Here is a 7,626-nt window from a genome sequence, read left to right as displayed (position 1 = left end):
ATCTATACTAAATAATATCACATATAGCACAATCTAAAATAAAGTACGCCATAGCTTACTTAGAAGCCAAACTGCAAACTCATACCATCCACGAGCTGCTCATCTCTACTTCATGTCCTCAGAATGCCACGTCACTATCCATATCGTAAACTATGTGTCACTACAAAAAAAGTGATATCCATATTTTTATAATACAACTTGGGCCTAAAATTGGGTCAAAAATAGGCTCATGAAACCCGCGCATGGAATCACAAAATTGACTCCATCAATAGGTTCCAATAGCTCAAGGAACTTGTGCCTAAAAGTTGGCCAAAATCCGTGCCCCCAATGACCTCAAAACAGTCTCGCAACCAACAACCTCAAGAACACTTATTAAAGGAAATTTAATGAAAGAATTAATGGAAACTTACAAGAACAATGGAAGAATATCTACCCTCAACACGCTCCTAAGCGATCCGCAGCTTGAACCCCTAAATTCCCACAAAAATTCAAGCTCAAACGAACCTTTAATGAAGAAAAGGGCTTAGAGAATTAGTTAAAAATCGTGGGGTTGATATTTAAAGGCTTGGAATTTGTTCATCGCGAAACCCAGGGGCCACGATCACAAAAAGCAAAAGATTGACCATTTCGATTGCGAAGGCCTCTCTCGCAATCGCAACGAAGATTTTGACGTGCATCAGAAAAGTCAAAAATCATCTAAGACTCCGATGTTCGTTTGGGTACTTGGGATTCGGATTGGACCTCATGGGTGCAAACGAACTATGCCACCCTATCAAATTCAACATTCTAGACTAAACGAAGCTGTCGAAATGTCCAACAAGTCATCTCAATGAAAAGTGGCCCCATACCAATAAGGCCCATTTCAACTTAAGTCCACAAGAAAGCTCGGGCTGAACCCGAAAGCCTCGAGACCCGAACCAAAGGTCCTTCTAGACTAAAATCAACCTTTTAGAGCTATAAAAACCATCAAAATTGTATTTTGAGGCTGTCTACCTAATGTTTTGACTGAAGTCAAATATTCAAACTTCAAAACCTCCAAAATAGGGAAACTTGCATAAAGACCAAACGAGCAGCCCGGGAGTCGAACCGACAATCCCCACAAGTCATAAAAGACATGTAGCTGTTGATAAAAACTTGACATGCTAAAAAATGCACGAAAATCCAGAAATGACCAGGAGGGTCATTATAGTATTTTATTAGATATATCTCTCTTTATTTCTATCTCGCGCTCTTTTTTCCTTTCTTCTCTCTCTCTCTTTCTCCCTATCTCTCTCTCTCTACTCTCTCTCTCTATATATATATATATGCTATTTCTTGATGTCTCAATATTGTGAAAAAAGTTGAGCTTTTATCAAAGACTGAAGATCCATAGAGAAGTTAGGGCTATTTTCATAGACCGAAGAACTTGGCTACTCAATTTGTTGGAGAAGTTGGTCTGTTTCTCATTTGTCGCTTTGGCGTTGGAGACGATTCCCATTCTAGTGAAAGTTATATTAATAATCTTTTTCATACCTTATAAATATTTGAAGGTTTGAAGTTATGAATATTTGAATATATGAGGATTTGAATATATGAATATATATAAAGGTTTGAAGATATGGAGATATGAAAATCTGAATATGTGAAAGTTTGAAGATATGAAGATTTGAATATTGTATTAAAATTGGAATGAGATCTACAATATGTATTTAAAATGTATTGTGCATGTATTATATTGTATTATAAGTGTATTATAAATTAATCTGGTAGGTATCACTAAAAGGAGAGTGATGTCTGCAATATGTATTATAAATATGTTGTTAATGAATAAAATATATATTATATGTGTCTTATAAATTTTTTTTGGTTTGTATCACTAAGAAAATGAATGATGTTTGCAATATATATCTAAAATTTATTGTGCATATATTATAAATGTATTATAAAAGTGTTATCTAAATTATTCTGGTTGGTATATCACTAAGAAGGAAGTAAAGTTTGCAATTTGTATTATAAATATATTTTTCATGAATAAAAATATGTATTATATGTCTTATAAATTATTTTGATTTGTATCACTAAGAAAATGAGTGATGTTTGCAATATGTATTAAAAATGTATTGTGCATGTATTATAAGTGAGTTACCTAAATTAATCTGATTGGTGTCACTAAGAAGATGATATGTCTGCAATATATATTATAAATATATTTTTTATGGTTTTAATACAATTTAATACAATTATGAAACAAATCTAATTCAATTTTAATTCAATTGCGAGACAATTCCGAAAATTTCATCCTCTTTGAGCTTTAATCTAATATTACTTCTAAAATCAATTCTAAACTTAACCAATCCACCTTAAAATTGATATATAAAATCCAAATGTTATTTTCTATTATTTGAAAGAACAACCAATCCAAACAAATCAAAAATTCGTAAAATCCAAATAATGAATTCAAAGCTTGAATCTTTTTAATGGCCATCAATGGTGAACTATTGGTGCAGTAATTTTAGAGATTTGAACTCTTTGCTTGCGCACACAATTTAAAAAAAAATTGGATCTTTGTATTCTTCTTGTTATGTCGAAAAATGGACAAAGTGCAAAATTAATTTCATCTTTATAAGAAAAAATCAATTTTAGTAAAAAAAGAGTCGCCACTTAATTTTTTAAAGAAATTAAGAAAACTTAATTTAAAAGACTCTAACAGATTTAAGTCTTAAAAATTTAGAGAAAGGGGTACGAGGTTCATATTACTATTTTAAGAAGGTTTTAGCACTTAAAATAGCCGCTAACATGCGGTTATCCAACGATTTGAAATTTATTTGACTAACTTTGGGAAATATTAATTTAAAAGAAAACGAAGACTTTGAAATTATTTTTTAGAAAAAAAATAAATAAAATAAATAACAAAATTGATAAAACTTAAACATTTGATTATAATATACATGTATATATATATATATATATATAATTAAAGATGATTAAGACTTTGATTACATAAGACAAATCATTTGAGCTATTTAGAATATTTTTATTTTTATTTTTTTAGAGAAAGACACTTTAAACTCAATTGATTTGAAAGAACATCAACTTATAAAAATAAACTTTAAGATAATTTGAAAGAAAATTCTTTTTTTTTAAAATGTCTAACTAAAAGAAAAATACTTGAACAAAGTCATTTTTAGAGCAAATTAATACAAAAATGGTTTCTCTTTTAAGGGGAGTTCGATTAAGTCAAACCAAACTAAAAATAACATCTAAGCAAGTATACACAACCATAAATAAATTAAATTATTACAACCCAAATAAATAGAATAACAATATAAACAAAACAAAAATCCGGCCCAATACTTATTTTCTGTACACCTGGACTAAGATATTGGGCCACCTGTATTTTGGGCCTTTGGCCCATTTCGTTTCTGTATATCATGATTATATATAAATATATATCAATATATACAGTCATCCTTTTTCTGTATCTCCTATATATAGATTGTATATCAGCCTATTTTCTTCCTCCGGAACCTATAGTAAACCTCCTTTACATCTGCGTATCAGCTTTCAAAATTCGAACAAGGGTGAAGTTGACTCAAAACTCAATGATATGCGAGGATTTAGTCCAAAGATGGACTCGGATGGTGTCACATGCACCAAAATAAAATCATATAAGCTACTACTCATTTTAAATTGAACAAACAAATATAACATAATATTTTAAGACAATAAATTGAAGATTATCTTTCTATGTCAATTTGGAGAATGCAACTAGAAGTGCATATAAAGTAACATAGTGACTAATAACATGCATACATGTAAAAAAAAAATAATAATAATATATATATATATATATATATATAGAGAGAGAGAGAGAGAGAGAAATATATTCAAATAACTAAAGAACATGAAATTAACCTATATAGTAAACTAACTCAAATTTTAAAGCAAGATTTACATCAATTAAGCCATGAAAAAATGAAATTCTAACTCAATGATAACTTAAGTATATATTTATTATTTAAATCATGATAAAGAAGAAATTAAAAATATGAGAATCTATATGGTCAAACAAAACTACTAAAAAAGTCATGAACGAAATTGAGATTTTTCTTTTTTTTTATAAGATGTCTCTACACTTTAAGCAAGACAAAAAAAATTTATTTTTTTTATTATTAATCTAATTGATTCTAACACATGCTAACTAAAAAATAATTACAAATCAACTACATAGAAGACATGAAATAATTATTAATTAAGTAAATAAAATCGAGAAAAGATTCTTACCTATTTTCGGGCAGCGATTGAGACAACGAATTTGAGGGCGATGAACTCCTTTAACCTATCAAGAAATGAGAGAAAGAACTAAAAAAAAAATGAAAAATCCGAGACTAAACTTTTTTTTTTATGATTTTCTTTTTTGTAGTATTATGTTCTTGCTTCCTTTTTTTTTTCTTCTTGTATGTTGATGAATATTGATGATTGTAGATTAATTCTCCCTTTTGTTCTTCTTCCTTTCTCTCCTTTTTTTTTGTGTGTTTTTGATTTATTTTTTTGTGTGTGTGTTCTTGGTAAAAAAAAATGGTGTCTCTCTCTTTCTTGTTCATCTTTTTTTTTATGAAGAAGATGAAGATGTCTTTTAAAAAGAATGAGGTTGGTGAGAATAATAATGAAGTTTTGAATAATGATGGGTTTGGTGGGGTGAAAAAGGAAAAAGAAAAAAAGGAAAAGAAAAAAGATGAAGATAGGAGAATGATGATGTTTGGGATTTTAAGAAAAGGTGGTTTAGGTGGGATTGAGAGGTGGAAAAGGAAAAAGTAGAAAGGGGTGGGGTTAGTATTGTATAAGTATAATATATGTATTGTAGTAAGTTGGTGTTGGGCCAAAACTATTATAAGAATTGGGCTTTAGGTGAATAGGTGTTAGAATGTTGTAGTAATGTAGGTTGTTGTTGTTATTGGACTTGTAGAGAGTGGATGACAATATTGGATTGGATGAATTTGGGCCCAAATTTTGAGTTTAAAAAAAATGACTTGAAATTTGGTTAAGGGTGGAGTGAAAAAGAAATGGTTAGATTTATAAAAAAAAATTACTATATGAAAATTAATTTCCTTTGTGAAGGGTCAAATTGGGTGTCAACAGTTGTCCCTTTCTTTGGGTAGGGTCGATGAAAGAGATCCTGGACAAAGAAAATTGACAAAACCAATTTTGACCGACCACATTTCATCTTTTTAAAAGGGGTTGATATGGATTTTGGAATTATGGTTAGACCCCGAAATAACCACACGCTTTCCGATAGAAATGTGATTTACTGTGGTGGAAGTCGTTTCTCAGCTCATGCCCTATGAGCTTGATATTCCTCTTCGGATTGTGTCTAGTTCGTAGCTACAGAAAGATTCCACGTTGGGTTGCATCCTTTTTGATGTCGTTTGCACTTTCTTTCATTCTTTTTGCATGTTGAAAATCTCAATTGATCCATTGGTAGGATACAAAATGCGTGTCCATCGATAGGATGAATGAAGCTGATCCATCGGTAGGATATGATGCATGTCCATTGGTAGGACGAATAAAGATCCATTGGTAGGATATTTGCATGTCCATTGATAGGACGAATGAAGATCCATTGGTAGGATATATGCAATGACCTTCTTGGCAATGAATATGTAATGACCCTCTTAGCAATGAATATACAATGGCCATCTTGGCAAATGAAAATGCAATGCCCTTTTGGTAATGAATATGCAATGGCCCTCTTAGCAAATGAAAATGCAATGGCCCTCTTAGCAAATGAAAATGCAATGACCCTCTTGACAAATGATATTACCACCTCCGGTAATATAATATGAATAAAATAAAATATGAATGACCCTCTTGGCAAATGAAAATGCAACGGCCCTCTTAGCAATGATGAATGCAATAGCCCTCTTGGCAAATGAAAATGCAATGGCCCTCTTGGCAAATGATATTACCACCTCCGGTAATATAATATGAATACAATAAAATATGAATGGCCCTCTTGGCAAATGAATATGCAATGGCCCTCTTGGCAAATGAAAATGCAACGGCCCTCTTGGCAAATAAAAATGCAATGGCCCTCTTGGCAAATGATATTACCACCTCCGGTAATATAATATGAATAAAATAAAATATGAATGGCCCTCTTGGCAATGAATATGCAATGGCCCTCTTGGCAATGATGAATGCAATAGCCCTCTTGGCAAATGAAAATGCAATGGCCCTCTTGGCAAATGATATTACCACCTCCGGTAATATAATATGAATAAAATAAAATATGAATGGCCCTCTTGGCAAATGAAAATGCAATAGCCCTCTTGGCAATGATGAATGCAGTGGCCCTTTTGGCAAATGATATTACCACCTCCGGTAATATAACATGAATAAAATAAAATATAAATGGCCCTCTTGGCAAATGAAAATGCAATGGCCCTCTTGGCAAATGAAAATGCAATGGCCCTCTTGGCAATGATGAATGCAATGGCCCTTTTGGCAAATGATATTACCACCTCCGGTAATATAACATGAATAAAATAAAATATGAATGGCCCTCTTGGCAATGAATATGCAATGGCCCTCTTGGCAAATGAAAATGCAATGGCCCTCTTGGCAATGATGAATGCAATGGCCCTTTTGGCAAATGATATTACCACCTCCGGTAATATAACATGAATAAAATAAAATATGAATGGCCCTCTTGGCAATGAATATGCAATGACCCTCTTGGCAAATGATATTACCACCTCCGGTAATATAATATGAATAAAATAAAATATGAATGGCTCTCTTGGCAATGATGAATGCAGTGGCCCTCTTGGCAAATGATATTACCACCTCCGGTAATATAATATGAATAAAATAAAATATGAATGGCCCTCTTGGCAAATGAAAATGTAATGGCCCTCTTGGCAAATGAAAATGTAACGGCCCTCTTGGCAAATGAAAATGCAATGGCCCTCTTGGCAAATGATATTACCACCTCCGGTAATATAATATGAATAAAATAAAATATGAATGGCCCTCTTGGCAAATGAAAATGCAATGGCCCTTTTGGCAAATGATATTACCACATCCGGTAATATAACATGAATAAAATAAAATATGAATGGCCCTCTTGGCAATGAATATGCAATAGCCCTCTTGGCAATGATATTACCACATCCGGTAATATAACATGAATAAAATAAAATATGAATGGCCCTCTTGGCAATGAATATGCAATGGCCCTCTTGGCAATGATATTACCATCTCCGGTAATATAACATGAATAAAATAAAATATGAATGGCCCTCTTGGCAATGAATATGCAATGGCCCTCTTGGCAAATGAAAATGCAATGGAATGTTATCATTTTTATTATTATTATTTTATTTTTAAATTTTTTTTATTTTTTTTTTTGAACAATTTGTTTTCGTTGGAACTCATGTCTTGATAGAAGTTTATATGAGACATCGGTGGGTCGCATCTTGAATTTGTGTTCCATTCTAGCAATGTTGGAGATCATTTGGAGTTGAATTCGAACTTCTGACAATTCTTGACAGATTTTTATTTTTTATTTTTTTTTTATTATTATTATTATTATTTGAGATCTTCCTCAAAAGTTCTATCCCAATTAGATCTCTTGACAAATGTCGA

The sequence above is a fragment of the Solanum dulcamara genome, chromosome 1 (assembly GCF_947179165.1).
Source record: "Solanum dulcamara chromosome 1, daSolDulc1.2, whole genome shotgun sequence".
Taxonomy (NCBI): Eukaryota; Viridiplantae; Streptophyta; class Magnoliopsida; order Solanales; family Solanaceae; genus Solanum; species Solanum dulcamara.
This window is presented reverse-complemented; position numbering follows the sequence as displayed.